The sequence below is a fragment of the Hyperolius riggenbachi genome, chromosome 7, assembly GCF_040937935.1.
Source record: "Hyperolius riggenbachi isolate aHypRig1 chromosome 7, aHypRig1.pri, whole genome shotgun sequence".
In the NCBI taxonomy this organism is placed as follows: Eukaryota; Metazoa; Chordata; class Amphibia; order Anura; family Hyperoliidae; genus Hyperolius; species Hyperolius riggenbachi.
In genome coordinates this window covers 135,316,469-135,336,247 of record NC_090652.1, presented here as the reverse complement: position 1 = coordinate 135,336,247, position 19,779 = coordinate 135,316,469, and positions in this window count along the sequence as shown.

Genomic DNA, 19,779 nt, shown 5'->3' with positions numbered 1-19,779 from the left:
TAGGTCGGGACGTCCCACGGCGTCGTCCTGGCTCCTCTCCCAAGGCCTGTCCAGAAATGGCTGGCCGGCGTCTTCCTGGCGACACCGGGCCCGAGTGTTGGGCTCCTTCTTCAGCCACCGTCACCGCTGTTGTCACACGCCGGCTGCCTTGCGTCATCACGGCGGCCGGCGTGACAGTACGGCGCATGCACGATTAAACCGTTTCTAGACAGGCCTTGGGAGAGGAGCCAGGACGACGCTGTGGGATGTCCCGACCTACACTGGGCTGCAGAAAGCCCCAGGTGAGTACTAATTTCATATTTATTTTGAGCCCGGAGTCCATTTAAGGAGGAACTGTAACCAAAAATTGAACTTTATTCCAATTAGTAGCTAATAATCCCTCTTCCATGAGAAATCCCCTCCCACAGTGTGAAGTCATGACCTAGGTCCTGACAGTTTCCTGTCTGTGAACCTTGTCGCATTGTGGGAAATAACGTCTGTTTCCAAAAATACAACCTTTTATGTATTGACCCCCCCCCCCCCCTGTTCGCTAAAGTTAAAGAGACGCTGTAACAACATTTTCTGCCTTATTTCTTCTATCCTAGAAGTTCCTATACCTGTTCTAATGTGGTCTGTCTTACTGCAGCCTTTCCTAGTTGCACAGTGGCTGTATTATCTCTGTTATATAATCTAATCTTCTTTCCTTTGTCAGCTTTGTCGGCTCAGGCAGGAATGTGCTGCTCTGCTGTGATAGGTAGAAGTTATACACACCCTCTCCACGCTCCCTCCAGGCTCTGTATGAGTCACAGACTGAGCTTCTCTCAGCCTATCACATGCTGGTTAGCAGCCATGTTTTTTGTTTGTAAACACTGCCTAAAACTGGCAATTACAAGCCAGGAATGCAGCAGGGAGTGGCAGAAACAGCAAAGAGGGGCCCAGGAGAATAAAATGAATAGAATGGTATGCTTTTTATTGTAAGAATTTTAGTCTACAGATTCTCTCTAAATCTCCTTCCATCCGTCCACTGAGTTAAGGTGAACATACATTTCTGTGCATTTGCCTTTAATAGCATGTCCCAGGTCAGGCAGTTCAAGCCACCAAGCACTAGTTACAGTATATTACTACAAGTCAACAATGTTTTTCTAAGAATGACTTTATGTAAAACAGTCCCATTGCTCTATTGGGCTTCACATACCACAAAGTTCATCTTCTTGAATGGATTTAATCTGGCTCAGGCAATATTGTGGAGCACAAGCAGCTCTTGGATCCTAATCAAATATATACAACGTTGTAGGTTTTTTTTTCATTGCTGAAAGGATCAACTCTAGGGCATTGCATAAGTGACAATCTATATGACCATTACTTTTATTAGGAAGCCTATTCTGTACTTTAACCACTTCATATCCAAGGGTTTTTCCCCTTAAAAACCAGAGCAATTTTCACCTGTCACCACTCCTTCCATTCATTCACCTATAACTTTATTACTACTTATAACAATGAAACACTCTAGATCTTGTTTTTTTTTCACCACCAATTATTAGGCTTTCTTTGGGGGATAGGGGTACCTTTTGCTAAGAATTATTTGATCCCAACTCCATTTTAAATATATATGCCAATATTTTATTTGGAAACAAAGGTGCATTTTTTCAGTTTTGCGTCCGTCACTATTAACAACAAGCCCATAGTTTAAAAATTAACAGTAATATAATCTATTATTTATGTTTTTGGGGGGTGATTATGGGATAGTGTGGGAGGTAATGTGTTCATTTTAAATGTATTTGTGGGTCTTTTAAAAAAAATATTTGTGTGTAGGTGTAATTTTACTATTTGACCACAAAATGTCCTCGCGCATTACTTCCTATTGCGTACCTATAGTACGCTAAATAGGAAGTAGTGCGTGTATGGGTTCTGTCGGAAGTAAACAAATGATCGTGGCATCTCCTTGATGCCTGCGATCATTCACACAGGGACAGAGATTAAAGAATGGGAAGTGCATTCCCATTAATTCATTCCCGTCTAACGATCGGCGCCAATAACGAGGGCGGGAGTGTGCAGGGGGGGCAGTGCGGGAGTGTGTGGCGGCAAGGGATGTAATAGCTACGTCCCTGCAAGCATGGGCATAACAATAGGGGCTGCAACCCATGCACCTGCGGGGGGGGGGCGGGCCGCTCAGGGCCGTTTTGGGGGGCTGGATGGGTCGCAGCATGAGGGGAAAGCTATGGCCACACTCGGCAGGCACCTCGGGCTCTCCTCTCTTAAAATTTCTGCAGGGGGGCCCGGTAGGTCTTAGTTACGCCCCTGCCTGCAAGGGGAAGAGGGAGTTTGCAGGGATGTAGCTACTGGTCCTGGGGGAGGGGAAGTAGTTAAACATTGGACAAGAATTTAGCTGAACGCGCATTTGTCTTTCATTTGCCCATATTCCATATTATTATACCTATACTTAACTTGTTGTTATACTGTATGCTAGTTCATATAGAGTATAGGCTTCTATATGTACATCACCATGTACTGGCCCTAACTTACAGTTTGTTTTAATTATGTCTTTTCATTTTTGTAATATGTACTTATTAAAGGGAATCTGAGGTGAAATAAGTGAAAATAAAGTGAAGATAAAGTTATGATATAATAATTTGTATGTGTAATACAGCTAAGAAATAGAACATTAGTAGCACAGATATGAGTCTAATATTGTTACCAATACAGAAAAAGTTAAGAAACTTCAGTTATTATCTATGCAAAAGACCCTCTCTGAGCTCTCCAACCCAACTTGGGTCGCTGTTTTCTGGAGCACTTATACATGAAAGAGACAGTAAGAGACAGATTTAGATAGGATTTTTACAACAAGGAAGTTGTAATGATCATTAACTTTGCTTGTTTTATAGTTTAAAATACAGAGTGTGGCTTGTAATTGCAAATTTGACAAAATTATGCAAGGTTGTAAAAAAAAAAACTATATATCTAAAAATTTAAATATGAGACTATTTTCTTTGCTACTAATGTTCTACTAATTATCAGTACTACACATACAAATCATTACATCATAAGTTTTTTTCACTTAAGTGTCACTTTAACCATTTACCGACATCCTAACGTATTAAAACATCATGCTTACCGCTATTAACGGCAACATGAAGTTTTAATACGTTGCGCATTCCCGCCGCTGCTACCACCGTGTGCGCGCCGCTACCGCAGCTGTTTCCATCGGGATCCCGTGCTGGGTGATTGGGGAAGAAGACCGAGCCTCCTCTACCCAATCGCAGTGCCTGGAGTGAATGGACGTGACCGCGAACAGCGGCTACGTCCATTCACAAAAAACAGGAAATGTAACAATTAAATAAAGTGTAAAAAAAAAAAGAAAAAAAAGTGAACACTTCCTATACCGATCCATCTTGTGGCCAAAAATTATATTACCAGCAGCAGTAAAAGAACAAAGAAGCGTGCACCTTCCGTCCTATAGTTTATTTCCAACACTGTGACATAAAGACATTGAGGTTTATCTTTTTGTGCTCCACAAAGACAAAGCTGCATATAAAGTGGTACGCAGCGTGACCAAGCGTCAGGAGACGCTAAACGGCCGTCGCCAAGCCACCCTAATGCCCACCACCCACCTCCAATGAGCTGACCCACTACCTTCAAGATACGTAAGATACACCTTGCACTTTATATGCACCTTAAAAAAAAACTGAGAAATAATGATTTTTTTCCTTTTTTTTCTGTTTTTCTCATTAAAACGCATTTAGAATAAAAAAATTCTTAGCAAAATGTACTATCCACAGAAAGCCTAATTAGTGGCGAAAAAAACGAGGTATAGATCATTTTCTTGTGATAAGTAGTAATACAGTTATTAGGGAATGAAAGAGAGGAGCACTGACAACTGAAAATTGCTCTGGTCCGTTAGGATAAAAACCCTTGGGGGTGAACCGGTTAATAAAGGAATAGACTAATGTTTATTCAAATGTATGATTTGTGTGCAAGTGATCCACTATTATTAGCCCACACACCGTTTTAAAACATCCTGTTGGTCCCTCTTAAAGGGAAGGTTCAGGGAGGGGATTCAAAAAATAAAAATAAATTTCCACTTACCTGGGGCTTCCTCCAGCCCGTGGCAGGCAGGAGGTGCCCTCGTCGCCGCTCCGCAGGCTCCCGGTGGTCTCCGGTGCCCGACCCGACCTGGCCAGGCCGGCTGCCAGGTCGGGCTCCTCTGCGCTCCATTTCCTGGGACTTCTGCGTCCCACGACGGCGCGATGACGTGCATGCGCAGTACAGCCCGGCGGACGTCCGATGACGTCAGCGCGCCGTCGTGGGACGCAGAAGTCCCAGGAAATGGAGCGCAGAGGAGCCCGACCTGGCAGCCGGCCTGGCCAGGTCGGGTCGGGCACCGGAGACCACCGGGAGCCTGCGGAGCGGCGGCGAGGGCACCTCCTGCCTGCCACGGGCTGGAGGAAGCCCCAGGTAAGTGGAAATTTATTTTTATTTTTTGAATCCCCTCCCTGAACCTTCCCTTTAACAGACACCGGATATTTTAAAAGCGTCCTCCCCACTACTGCTATCGTCCCTGAGCGAGCGTATCCTAACTGTGGAAACAGACAGCTGAAATCTCTGAGACAGCTTTCTGTATCCTTCCCCTGAACCATGATGGTGAACAATCTTTGTCTTCAGGTCTTTTGAGAGTTGTTTTGAGACCCCCATGTTGCTACTCTTCAGAGTAAATTAAAAGAGGAGGGAAACTTACAATTGACCCCCTTCAATACTCTTTCTTATAATTGGATTCACCTGTGTATGTAGATCAGGGGTCACTGAGCTCACCAAGCCAATTTGAGTTCCAATAATTAGTTCTAAAGGTTTTGGAATCAATAAAATGACAACAGTGCCCAAATTTAAGCACCTGCCTGATTTTATTTAGACAATTATTGCACACTTTCTGTAAATTCTTAATTTCACTCCTCAAATATCACTCTGTGTGTCTCCTATATGATACCTTTAACTGACATTTTTTATCGTAACAACCAACGATTTATGCAAGAAAATCATGACGATTAACAACGTTGCCCAAACTTTTACATCCCATTGTAAATACTTGCCAATAGTGTATTTCCTCAGCTGCCAAAAAATAAAGAAGATGGGGCCAATGCTGTAAATTGGATATTGTAAAGCAAACCTGAAGGGGAAATAAATGTATGAGATAATGAATTGTATGTGTAGTACAGCCAAGAAATAGAACATTAGTAGCAAATTAAAGAGTCTCATATTGTTTTTCAGTACAGGAAGAGTTAAAAAACTTCAGTTGTTATGTATGCAAAAGAGCTTCTTAACCCACTGGGTCATATACAGTCCTGTTTGGAGACTTAAAGTGAACCCGAGATGAGAGTGATATGGAGGCTGCCATATTTATTTCCTTTTAAACCGTACCAGTTGCCTGGCAGTCCTCCTGATCCTGTGTCTCTTATACTTTTAGCCATAGACCCTGAACACGCATATGCAGGTCAGGTACTGTCTCTGACTCAACTGACTCAGGTTTTACTGGATTACCCATATGCTTGTTCCAGGGTTTTGATGCAGACACTTTGTATGCCAAAAGATTAGCATTGTTTACAAGGAAATAAATATGGCAGCCTCCATATCACTCTCACCTCGGGTTCCCTTTTAGAATAAAGCCAGATGAGTAGTTGTGTCACTAGTAGGGACGGCCAATGAGATGCAAATAATTTTATGTTGATGCAGGATTTCTATGCAAATTTATGCAGATTGAAAATTGACCAAAATCCACCTTTGTGTTTGTTGCAGTTAGCATTCAGTTTAGAGGCAGTGGGGGTGAGTTCCCTGGAGGTGAGACCTACATGGGGCATCCCTGTAACCGATGCAATCTACGATTGCGTCCAACGAAGCCTTTCACCTGAATGCTAATTAATGCAATTCCTGCTAGATTTGGTACAGCAGGCAAAGGGTGTATGACAGTACACCTGATTGGCTGACTGGCGTCCGCTGACCAGATAAAGGCAGGAAATTGCTCTAGCTGTGAGTCAGCAACTGTGTTTGTTGCAGTTAGCATTCAGTTTAGAGGCAGTTCCCTGGAGGTGAGGCCCCCGGCTGTCATGCGGACCAGTGTTTGTGATTCAAAATCCACCTTTGCAGGGGTTTTTCTGGTCCATTTTCAAGCTGCATATAATTTGATACAAAAATTGCATAATCCTGCATCAACTCAATTATTTGCATCTCATTGACTTTCACTACTCACTAATGTGACATCCAGCTGAGCTATTATGCAGACTGACATTTGTATATCATTTTAATATTTAAGTACATTACAAAATGGTACAGTAGAATCCCTTTATAGTAGTAAACTCCGGGGGACTGGGAAAAGTAGTTTACTATATCAGAAGTTTACTACAGTATAATCGCGTTATATTAAACGTGGATATACTGTAGTAAACAATCGGGTATAGTAAACTGCCTCTTCAGGTCCCGGCCAATCTCCATTTTAAGTCTATGGGAGCAATTCTTTAGATTGCTGCATGGGCACTACGGTGGTGTAGTGGTTAGCGCTCTTGCCTTGCAGCGCTGGGTCCCTGGTTTGAATCCCAGCCAGGGCAACATCTGCACAGAGTTTGCATGTTCTCCCTGTGTCTGTGTGGGTTTCCTTTGGGCACTCCTGCTTCCTACAACATCCCAAAACATACAGATAAGTTGATTGACTTCCCCCTAAATGATCCCTAGACTACGATATATACACTACACTATATAGATGTATGACTAGGGTAGGGATTAGATTGTGAGCCCTCTGAGAGACAGTTAAGTGACAATACATGCTTTGTACAGCGCTATGGAAGATGTTGGTGCTATATGAATAAAAATAAAGATTGTAAACTCACAAGGGCAGGGCTCTCTCACCCTTTGTGTCTTGGAATTTGTTAGTCATTTCACAGCTTGCACTGTTAAACATTTTATTCATCATGCTACATCTGTCATTGTTCTGTATTTTGTACCAGTGTCCATATTTGATGATTATCATTGTCTGTATCATTATGTACCCCTTGTTGATTTCCTACTTTGTACAGCACCACAGAATATGTTGGCGCTTTATAAATCAATAGTAATAATAATAAATGCCTGGTATAGTAAATTCGGATACAATAAAACTTCTGTTGTAGTAAACATGTTTATTGGCCCCTACGTGATGCTGACTCTGGATATAGTAAAAAGTGGGTGGTGCAAGCGTCTTATGTCAGTATGAAACCCACGGTCATGTGCTTTCTTCAGGCTGGTTGCAGGTAAGAGTTGATGCCTGATGACATTTGTGAGATAAGAAGAATGGCACCAGCGGTGGATATACAGTACTGTACAAATAAGAAGCCTGGGGAAAATTAGGACTAATGTGAACGTAAACAAAAGAGGATGCAGCGTTACCACTTCCACTTTGCAATCACTGATAAAAGTTCTGTCACAGTCCTTCCACGGCATTGTATGCACTCCTGGGTATCTCTTCCCTTGTTAGCGATGAATCTGATGCTCCTGGTAGCATGTGGAGCACGGTACAGGCTACTTTCATTTGTACAGCAAGAGCGGGCCTACTCTCTGCAAAACTAAGGAGAGTGGAGAGGAGAGTGCTAAGTCCCACCCGCAGAGGTATCGGAGCCATTTGCATTACAGATGCGAGTGGCTTATTATGATTGGCTGCATTTTGAAAAGAGGCTTCATGACAGGCTAAAGGGTGACCAGAACGTTTTGCAGGATGCTTGCAAGGTATCGGAGCCACAAACAGGAAGCGAGTGGCTGCCTCTATTCAGTGACAGCTGCAATTTTTAAGGAGCCCTGGATACTGTACCAGTGATTTGTCCAGCCTGGCCATGCAGCCCAAAGGTATACTTAACCTTGTAGTCCACCAAATGTGCAAGTACTTGTACTGTACCTCCAATGGGAGGACAGAGTTGGTATTTTGCAGCAGAGACTGTACCAGGATATGTTTGGCCATTTGTTAGACAATTTACTAGATATAGTAAACTTTTGATATAGTAAACCACTTTTCCTGGTCCCTTGGAGTTCTTCATAACAAGATTATACCGTTTATCAAAAATTGTCATACTCAAGCACATAAAGTATACTATAGTACTGTATCTTTTCAATGCATTAGCAAGTGAGCACAGACAATGTTTAAACTAGATCAAAATGCACAGTACTCGATATGCAGGGATTTGCATGCAATAATCATGCAACAGCTTGCACAGAAAGCATAAGTCTCTGCAGATATAGTACTGATAGTGTGCTCTTCTGTTAACATTTCTGTGCAGCTGGGATGACGTTGTAGCCTTGCAGCCATGCACAAGCAAGTCACAGATGACAGGCAATTCCCTCAGTAATCAGCAGCTTCCACAGGAAGTATAGGTCTCACCGGTTCCTGATTTTGAACCAATCCATGCAGTTACAAAGTAGTGTGCAGATAGTGAGCAGACTACATGTGGCTGTCAGCCTTCCCACTGACCAAGACTCATGGGTCTCCGACTGACGTTTGATGTATGATCTGGCCCACTTTCCACGGTAGCTGGATACAGAATACTGCAGGGGCCAAAAAACAAGTTTCCTATAACAGAAATTCTATTATATCAGGGTTTACTATACCAGGCATTACTCCCGTATACTTATAATGGTTCTTAGCCAGGACCTGGACATTTAGTTTACTATACCCAAATGTTTACTATAGCAGAATTTACTATAATGAGATTATACTGTAATAATTTTATATGAGCTCTAATTTGAAAGTGTATTTGAGTGTTAACACGTGTAGCTATTGTCAGCTCCCATATCAATTCTACACAATTTTCAAACTTAATTTGCTCATTAATCACTTTACCTCCCAGGGACAAGTATGTACGTCCCTGCAAAATCCATCTACAGCTCTTAGGGACGTAGATACTCATCCCTTGCTGCCGCACACTCCCGCTTGCTTCCGTGCTTGCTCCCATGTTTGTTCTCACCGTCAATCGTTAGAGGGGAGATCATTGAATGGGAATGCAGTTCTCATCCATTGATCTACGGTAAGTCAACAAGATGCCGCAGTCATTCACAAAAACTGCTTCCAAGCATTACTTCCTCTTCGTGTACTAATAGTATGCACAGGAAAGTAATGTGCAATGACATCTTGTGGCCAAATAATAAAATTACACCTAAACACATTTTTTTTCAATAAAAAGACCTATACATACATTTTAAATAATCCAATAATATAATAAAATAATATAATAATATAATAAAATAAAACAATAAAGTGGATTGGTGACCCACTGGAGGATCGAGCACCGGCGACTCAGGATAACCTAATCTGAGTAGGTTACCGTTGGTTACATCTGTTTGTGACATACATTTAAAATTAACCCCTTACCTCCCACACTCTCCCATAGTTGCCCAAATAAAACTTTTGTATAAAAAAAACATTTCAATAAAAAAATACATAAATAGTTACCTTAGGGACTGAACTTTTTAAATATGTATGTCAAGAGGGTATATTACTGTTACTTATGGGCTTTTAATTAGTGATGTATGCGAAACTGAAAAAAATGCACCTTTATTTCCAAGTAAAATATTGACACCATACATTGTAGTAGGGAAATATTTTAAACATTGTAATAACTGGGAGAAATGGGCAAGTAAAATGTGTAAGTTTTATCCACATTAGAACGTTTTATTTAATAACTATAATGGCGGAAAACTGAGAAATAATATTTTTTTTCAATTTTTTTCTTATTATTCCAATTAAAATGTATTTAGAATAAAATAATTATTTAGCATAATGTACCACCCAAAGAAAGCCTAATTGGTGACAAAAAAACGAGATATAGATCATTTTGTTGTGATGAATGATTAAAGGGGTTCTTTCGCAAAAAAAGTAGGCAGTTAAAAAATGTGACAGATGACAGGTTTTGGGCCAGTCCATCTTTTTAAAGGGGATTCTCAGGGCTTTCTTTGTTTTCAGCAGCATTTCCTGAACAACAGTTTAACTGCCAAAATAGCAAGATACCAGCCGGCCTCCCTAATCACTTGCACACTATTATGTCAGTTAGATTTTGCAACTGTTGTTCAGGAAATGCTTTGAAAACAAAGAAAGCCCTGAGAATCCTCCTTAAAAAGATGGACTGGCCCAAAACCTGTCATCTGTCACATTTTTTAACTGCCTACTTTTTTCGCGAAAGAACTCCTTTAAGTTTTTGGAGAAAGAAAGGGAGGAGCGCTGAAAGGAGAAAATTGTTCTGGTGTTTAAAGGGACCCTGAGCAGTGCAAAAAAATGAAATCTGGAATTACCTGGGGCTTCCTCCAGCCCCCATAGCCATGAGGTCCCCAGGCATCCTCTTGGTCCCTTCCGTTGTCGGCTAAAGTTGCACACACCTGGCAAATCATCACACTGGCCGCCGTAAGCACCCTGCGCGGATCTCTGAAGACTGAACCGTGCATGTGCAGGACACTTACACGACCGGCATGATCACCAGGCTATTTACTCTTCCTGGTAAATAGTCTGGTCTGTGTCTAACCCCGTGCCCCTGATTAGTCATGAGGACAGTGACGAAACATGTTGGGCGGAGTTTAGACATACCTGGAAGCTGTGAGTAGTGCGTGGAAGAGGAGCGAGGCAGTGGTGTGTGAGAGACACTAACTGGAATTGTGGTGCATCCTAGCAGAGGCAACGAGGAGAGCCCGTGCAACTCTAAGCCTTGTAAAATCCTCTAGAATATGTGAGTGCATTTTAATGAATAAAGATTTTTAGTGTTTGACTATATTACTCTATGGAGATTTCTTGCATTTGAGGTGTCTGCAATAGCATCTTGGTTGCATTAAGATCGGAGGTCGGAGGAACTAGGATTACTGATGCGGAGGTGTCCTGGTCTAAAGAGCAGCAGACCAGTCTAACAGAGTTTGTTCCCCGAAGGGTACCCTGGTGGTGGTCCTGACAACCTCATAATGTTGACTTTAAAGTAAAATACGCTGGTCGGAATGACATATGCAAAGGAGTTATATGTGGACACTTCTATGTGATTAAGCGCTTGAAACAAATAAAATATTATTTTGGGCAGCCAACCAAGTGAAAACGCACTCACATTTGAGGAAACTCTTTGCTGTGCTTTGTATCTTTTCTTTTATCCTTTATTTTATTTGTGAAATGTGATATCTGGAGTGCTTTTATTGTAATTATATACCACCCATAATTAGGCAGCCATCCAGTATAGGTAGCCAGAAGTGCTCCCCACTAAGGTTAGCCAAAAGGTACCCCCAGTATTAGGTAGCTACCAGTTATAGTGCCCCAGTATAGGTAGCCAGAGGGCTCCCCCAGTATTAGGTAGCCACAGTATAGATTCTGTCTCTCCTTTGCTCTGTTTGCATAACACTGCACTTCAGGGGGCCCGCTGACGACCCCATTATCGCTGCTGGCCATTGTCACTGGCCCCCCCTTGAGCATGGGCCCCATTGCAGTTGCTATGGCTGCTATAGTGATCCCTGCTCCACTGCATGGTAACATAATTTTCATCCTCTGACCTCAATGAATAATTTAAAAAACCTTAAAAAAACTCAAGGACCCCTTTATCCTTATCGTACTTATGAACGATTCCCCAGCCAGCTAGAGCACACATTATGGTACATTTCTATTTTATATTCCATTTATATAGAAAATCTCTTTCTGGTCCAGGTTATGTTTGTGCAGGAGAACTGAGAATTATCAGTAGCTAAGCAAATAGCTAAGCAAGAAAATGGACAGGTCCATTTTTCTTATTAAATTGGGTAATCGTTTTAGAGGAAAATATCCCTGCCCCACTGTAAGTTGTCAGAATTAAATTGATGTCCATGTTGTTTTATTAGGTATTTATGAACAATGAGCTGCAGGCACTATCAGCACTGACCTGCTGTTTGTCACACAGATATATGATGTTATCATAAAATGTATTACAGTGGTCAACATGATAAAGGATTTCCTCTTAAAGTCATTGTCACCCAGGATAGAACTCCTCGGTGGAAATAAGTGCTCCCAGGCCAGTACTATCAGCCTGTCATCATCTGCTCCATTTGTGCACAAACATTCAGGAATGTTGGAAACTATTATAAGGTTCTGCTAAGTTGTCCTGCCATATACAGTTGTATTGTATGCAAGATAGCAGCACTGGATGAGGGCTCATTCACATCTAGGGCGTTTTTGGCATTTTTTTTCAAGCGCAGGTGATTTTCAAAATCGTCCTAAAAACGCTTGTACAACGATTCCCTATGAGAGAGTTAACATCTGAGCGGATCATTTCTGATCCGCTCAGCAAAGCGGTGCCTGTACTATTTTTGAGGAGATTTTGCCTCAATGGAAGGTATAGGAAAAACGCAAACCGCTCACCATATCGCTTTGTGCAGCGATTGCATTCACGTTTTTAAGAATAAATACATTGTATTTATTCTTTTCTGGGTCAAAGAGTTCACTTACTGATGTCAGGGAGTGAAATAAAAAATCGCTCTGAAAAGCGATTAGAAAAGCGCTTTTATAAAAAACGCAGCGCTCAGTGGAGTGCAGGGCGGCGCTAAAAAAAAATCGCACACAAATTTGCAAAAAGCTTGCACTTGCAATTTCAATTTTAGATGTGAACAAGGCCTTACTGGATGTTATTAATAGTTATACAGACACAAAAAAAAATCATTTCATGTTTATTTGCAGATATAAATTAACTGCTAGCCTGAAATAGATTCACGACCAGCCATGTGATATTTTATTATACTTGGCAAAGAGAACGTGGGGTGAAAAGAAACTGATGAGATAAACAATTGTGTCTACCATCCTACTCCGAAAAATGACTTTTCTTTAGCTATTCCACAGTTTTAGATATCCCACAGTTAAAAAAAAATGTAAAAAGTAGTTGTAATATTTTAACCACTTAATGCAAATGGTACAGTATATCTACGCCCCAGGAGACTTCATCTTAGCTCCAGAGGCGTAGATATACGTATCTCGCCGCTACACCCTCAAGTCGTTGCCCGTTAGTACACAGATCAGTGAATGAGAACAGTTATCGGTCACCGATCTAAGTGCCTGTGATCAATTACCACCGGCATCAGTGGTGCGTTTCACTGCAATGTAATGGCCACTTTGTAATGCAGCACTTTGTTACCGCACTGCAATGCACCACCTATGCAACATTCACAGTGCAGCATGTGCGTTGTGGTACAACTGGTGATGGTATGGTGATGCACTGCATGCCCCTTATGGCTACGTTTACATTTGGGCATTGTAGTAGCATTTTAACAGAGGCTTTTTAAAGCAAGGTATTGTACTGCAATTGTAAGTCTATGCAATGATCGGAGTGCATCTGGTGCGATGAGATCTAACGGATTCCGGTATCCCAACACAGAGCATGCAGTGCGTTACAGTGGCAGTACAGCATGCTATTCATTACCTGTATGCCTCACTGTATGTGATGCAACGCCACATCACATGAAATGCAACTTTTCCACTTTGTTACGTTGCTTCCTGTTTTTTTAGTGAAAACGTTTTTTGCATGAACAGGGAAAAACGTCACTCAATATGCTTGAGGAACATGAAAGTAAAAATTCTACCTTAAAGAAAACCTGTAATGAAAAAAACCTCCCCTGGGGGGTACTCACCTCGGGTGGGGGAAGCCTCCGGATCCTATTCAGGCGGTGGCGAAAATCCTCCTGGAATGGCGGCAATGAAAATATTTGCCTCCCCGGCTCCGGCGCAGTATCGGCTCTCCGCACGGAGATAGGCTAAAATGGCCGATCTCCGTCGGGCCGCTCTACTGCGCAGGCACAAGTATCCTGCGCCTGCGCAGTAGAGCGGACCTGACGGAGATCGGCTATTTTCTCCTATCTCCGTGCGGAGAGCCACACCAGCGCCCCCGCTGGAGCCACAGAGAGGTAAATAAATCAGCGCTTATCAGCGGTTGTCAGGCTTGTTGAGTGAGGATTCCGGGACACTTCGGGGGAGCCAGTGCTCTACTGCCTGCAGCTACAGGAGTGGGGGAAGCCTCATTGGGACCCTGAGGCTTCCCCCTCCCGAGGTGAGTACCCCCGGGGGAACTTTTTTTTTGTTACAGGTTCTCTTTAAAAAATGAAAATTCTACTACTGTATTCTAGGTAAACTTGTAACTTCTTGAACAGATTTTTACAAATCTAATATACTATAGGCAGCTGTATGACAACTGACAAATACTGGTTTCACAACAGGGGAGAAGGAGAAAGGAAGGGACACACATGTGCGTGGGTGGTGGGTGCTGTGCAGTGGGGCACATGTGGTGGGTTTGCATGCAAGAAGTGGTGGCTTTGTGACGGGTGTGGGGGGGGATTACTGATTTATACTAACAATTAATCGTATGGTTAGTGCGAAGATATACAGTATTTGTAAAAAAAAAAAATTGCATGTTTGCATAGCAAACTTGAAGTCTGAAAAACTCAGAATTTGTTTGGAATTCCAGGCAAGATTTTGAAATTTCATTCAATGCCATATTTGGCAGTTCTGGCCTCTCCTAGCAGACATATAAATAAAGAATAGAGAGAACTTCTGAAATGAATGTGTGGATCAGTAGAGGTACAGTCAGTGGCGTAGCTAGGGTGTTTGACACCCGGTGCGGATAATTTACCGACACCCCCCCCCCCCCTTTCCAAAAAAGAAAAAAACGAGGCACGCCGTGGCAAATAGTAGGTGTGGTCATGCCGTGAGTGGGTGGGGCCAAACGTACATGAACTTAGCAGCGGTGTAAGCAACAGATAACGGGCCTGCCCATTGAAATACTGGATGGAGCCCTGTGTCCTTTATTTGGATTATTTACAATCAGTATAGATCAGTTTTGATTGGTCAATCACGGATCAATTTTACCACCCCCATGCAGTAAGTGATCCAACAGACAATGAATTTGATGAACAGAGCTAAAATTGGCTAATCAAAATTGTATGTGTGTACCAGGCTTTACAGCTAATACTGTACATATTGAAAGTAGCAGAGATCAGCATACAATACAGCTGGTTTACACTCAGTAAAGGCACAGAGTAACACCCAGGGGCGTCTGAGTCACTAGGCAACTATAAATTTTCGCCTATCGCGCCGTTGATGGAAGTGGGCGCTCTCTCGCCGCTCTGAGCGTGTTTATTTATTTATTTTTTCTTTTTCCTTTCACCCACGTCGGCGCCGGCTGTGACAGGCAGCTCAGCCTGTGCCCGGCGCTGCCTACTGGTCCGCCCCCTTCCTCTCCTCCTTTCAGAGCGAGCAGCACGCACGTTAGTTTATATGTGCGGTGCTGCCGCCTACTGGTCCGCCCCCTCTCCCCGCCCCCTCTCTGTGCAGAGCGTGCGATTGCCGCACGCTAGTTAGTTTACATGTCGGCGCGGCCCCGAACTCCGCCCCCCCGCCTGTCACATGTGGTTGAAGGCACTGTGAGTGACGCACCACAGGGACCAGTGCTACCGCCGGCTCTTTACACAAAATATCTGCAGAGGCGACACCTCACAGTGAGTGCCCTCTGCTACTGCTCGTCTTGATAATTTTTTTATATGCCCCCCTGGCTGGCCCTGATTTCCGCCCCCACCTCCCCTGGCCACATTATGTTTATTTCCTGGTGAATGCTGGCGACGTTAGGATTATTTCCTGGGGAACGCTGGCCGCATTACGATTATTTCCTAGGGAACGCTGGCCGCATTATGATTATTTCCTGGGGAACGCTGGCCGCATTACGATTATTTCCTGGTGAACGCTGCCACATTACGATTATTTCCTGGGGAATGCTGGCCACATTACGATTATTTCCTAGGGAACGCTGGCCGCATTATGATTATTTCCTAGGGAACGCTGGCCGCATTATGATTATTTCCTAGGGAACGCTGGCCGCATTATGATTATTTGCTAGGGAACGCTGGCCGCATTATGATTATTTCCTGGGGAACGCTGGCCGCATTATGATTATTTCCTATGGAACGCTGGCCGCATTATGATTATTTGCTAGGGAACGCTGGCCGCATTATGATTATTTCCTAGGGAACGCTGGCCGCATGACGATTATTTCCTGGGGAACGCTGGCCACATTACGATTATTTCCTAGGGAACGCTGGCCGCATTATGATTATTTCCTAGGGAACGCTGGCCGCATTATGATTATTTCCTAGGGAACGCTGGCCGCATTATGATTATTTCCTGGGGAACGCTGGCCACATTACGATTATTTCCTAGGGAACGCTGGCCGCATTACGATTATTTCCTGGGGAACGCTGGCCGCATTACGATTATTTCCTGGTGAACGCTGCCACATTACGATTATTTCCTGGGGAACGCTGGCCACATTACGATTATTTCCTAGGGAACGCTGGCCGCAATACGATTATTTCCTGGGGAACGCTGGCCGCATTACGATTATTTCCTGGTGAACACTGCCACATTACGATTATTTCCTGGGGAACGCTGGCCGCATTACGATTATTTCCTGGTGAACGCTGCCACATTACGATTATTTCCTGGGGAACGCTGGCCGCATTACGATTATTTCCTGGGGAACGCTGGCCGCATTACGACTATTTCCTGGTGAACGCTGCCACATTACAATTATTTCCTGGGGAACGCTGGCCACATTACGATTATTTCCTGGGGAACGCTGGCCACATTATGATTATTTCCTAGGGAACGCTGGCAGCATTATGATTATTTCCTAGGGAACGCTGGCCGCATTATGATTATTTGCTAGGGAACGCTGGCCGCATTATGATTATTTCCTAGGGAACGCTGGCCGCATTACGATTATTTCCTGGGGAACGCTGGCCGCATTACGATTATTTCCTGGTGAACGCTGCCACATTACGATTATTTTCTGGGGAACGCTGGCCACATTACGATTATTTCCTAGGGAACGCTGGCCGCAATACGATTATTTCCTGGGGAACGCTGGCCGCATTACGATTATTTCCTGGTGAACGCTGCCACATTACGATTATTTCCTGGGGAACGCTGGCCGCATTACGATTATTTCCTGGTGAACGCTGCCACATTATGATTATTTCCTGGGGAATGCTGGCCGCATTACGACTATTTCCTGGTGAACGCTGCCACATTCCAATTATTTCCTGGGGAACGCTGCCACATTACAATTATTTCCTGGGGAACGCTGGCCACATTACGATTATTTCCTGGGGAACGCTGGCCACATTACGATTATTTCCTGGTGAACACTGCCACATTACGATTATTTCCTGGGGAACGCTGGCCGCATTACGATTATTTCCTGGTGAACGCTGCCACATTACGATTATTTCCTGGGGAACGCTGGCCACATTACGATTATTTCCTGGGGAACACTGGCCACATTACGATTATTTCCTGGGGAACGCTGGCCACATTATGATTATTTCCTGGGGAACGCTGCCACATTACGATTATTTCCTGGGGAACGCTGGCCACATTATGATTATTTCCTGGAGAACGCTGCCACATTACGATTATTTCCTGGGGAACGCTGGCCGCATTACGATTATTTCCTGGGGAACGCTGCCACATTACGATTATTTCCTGGGGAACGCTGGCCGCATTACGATTATTTCCTGGGGAACGCTGGCCACATTATGATTATTTCCTGGTGAACGCTGCCGCATTATGATTATTTCCTGGTGAACGCTGGACACATTGATTATTTCCTGGTGAATGCTGGCCACATTACGATTATTTTCTGGTGAACGCTGCCGCATTACGATTATTTTCTGGTGAATGCTGCCCACATTACAATTATTTTATGGTGAATCATTGCTGCGTTATAATTATTTTATGGTGAATCATTGCTGCGTTATAATTATTTCATGGTGAATCATTATTTTATGGTGAATCATTGCTGGGTTATAATTATTTTATGGTGAACCATTGCTGTGTTACTATTATTTTTATCAGGGGGATACTACACGGGGGGGGGGGGCGCCACAAGTTTTCTCGCCTGGAGTGACAAAATAGCTGGTAACACCTTATACTGTACACACTGGAGGTAGATCAGCACACAGTGCAGGCACTAGAGAACAGCTTATATTGTACATACTGTAGGCAGCAGAGATCAGCACACTGCAGCTAGCTTGCCGAAAAAATATGACCCGTTTAGGCAGCGAGAGACAGGGACCCCCGTTTAGGCAGTGAGAGACAGGGACCCCCGTTTAAGTAGTGAGTGACAGGGACCCCCGTTTAGGTAGTGAGAGACAGGGACCACTGTTTAGGCAGTGAGTGACAGGGACCCCCCTCTAGCCGACGCTCCCCCCTCACCTTGCAGCGTCAGACCTCAATCAGCGGGCGACCCGACCAGTAAGAACGGGCGCCAGATGCACCACGCTCTATATGCGGAAGTGATGTCACTTCCGCATATCAGTGTGGTGTGCTAGGTCCTAGCGCCCGCACTATTGGTCGCCGCCTCGACCGAGGTCTGACGCGGCTAGCGGGAGGGGGGTGGGTGAGTGGCGGCCAGATGGGGTGAGCGGCGGCCAGGGGGGGGGTGAGCGGCGGCAAGGGGGAGGCAGGCTGCCGCCCGTTTTTGCCATAGTGCGGTGCGGACGCCCATGCCCTGAGCGCACCCCCCCCCCCCCCCCTAAGGTGGCTGGGGTCACCCCACCTGGTGTGGGTCGCACCCCCCGCAACCCCGTCATGACGCTACTGGGTACAGTACTCCTATCGGTATAATGATGCTAAAGAACCTGCAGGTGATTCTGAAAGCCTTTCTTGGTGGTCTTAATGACAATTTTTTTAAAGGCCTATTAGTCCACCAGCTGGTAATAGCTGAAGGACTAGAAGTTGGGAGAAGTCAGCAGCTAGACGTTGTGCAAGGGTGTTTGTCTGGGCCCAGGCGCATAACAATAGACCCTGCAAGGGATGGTGCCGCTGGGGGGCCCAGAAGCCGCAGAAGGCCCCGTTGAGGGAGAAGTTTTCTTTCCCTGTCCTGAGAGACTGACAACTAAGGCCCTATTCACACTTGCAAAACGCTAGCACTTTTGCTAGCGTTTTGGTCTGGCGATTTTTGGCGATTAACGTGAAATAAAATCACCATTCACATTTGCCAATTTTTCACGATCGCGATAAGCACTTCTATAGCTCTAAACGTGATTGCCGGGAAATCGCCTGAAAATGGTGCAGGATACAAATTTGTGTTTGGCGATTTGCGTTAATCGCCGGCGATGAATGCAAATCGCCCAAGTGAAAACGGGCCCATAGGGTATTATGGTACTAGCGTTTTAAAAAGCGCTATCGCTTGAGCGTTTTGCCGAAATCGCCGGCAAAACGCTCAGATGTAAACGGGGCCAAAGTGTTATGGGAGTCCTTGATGGACCTCCAACCAGCATTTAGGATAATGCTAGGTACACACTATGAGATTTTCTGGCAGATTTACTGTGAGAACAATTATTTCCAACATGTCCAATCTGATTTCCGATCAATTTCTGAGCATTTTCCGACAGTTTTCTTAGTGAAGTGAACAGAAAATAGTCGGAAAGCAATCGGAAATCGCTCGGAAATCAGATCAGACATGTTGGAAATAATCAATCTGACAGTAAAATCTCATAGTGTGTACCAGGCATAAATGTACCTTATCAGTCCATTTATCCTTTAGCTCGGATTTCAGATATTTAGCTCGGATTTTGGGTCTGACTCGTGACTGGCTGCCAACAGCACTCAGCAACAGTGAAAGAGGAAGTAAAGTGAGTGAGGAAGTAAAGTGAGGCAGAGATACAAAGCAACAGCATGGCTCCTCGGCTCTCACATGAAGAGAAGATGTAAGACAAGACAAATAACATTTATATCACGCTTTTCTCCTGGCGGACTCAAAGATG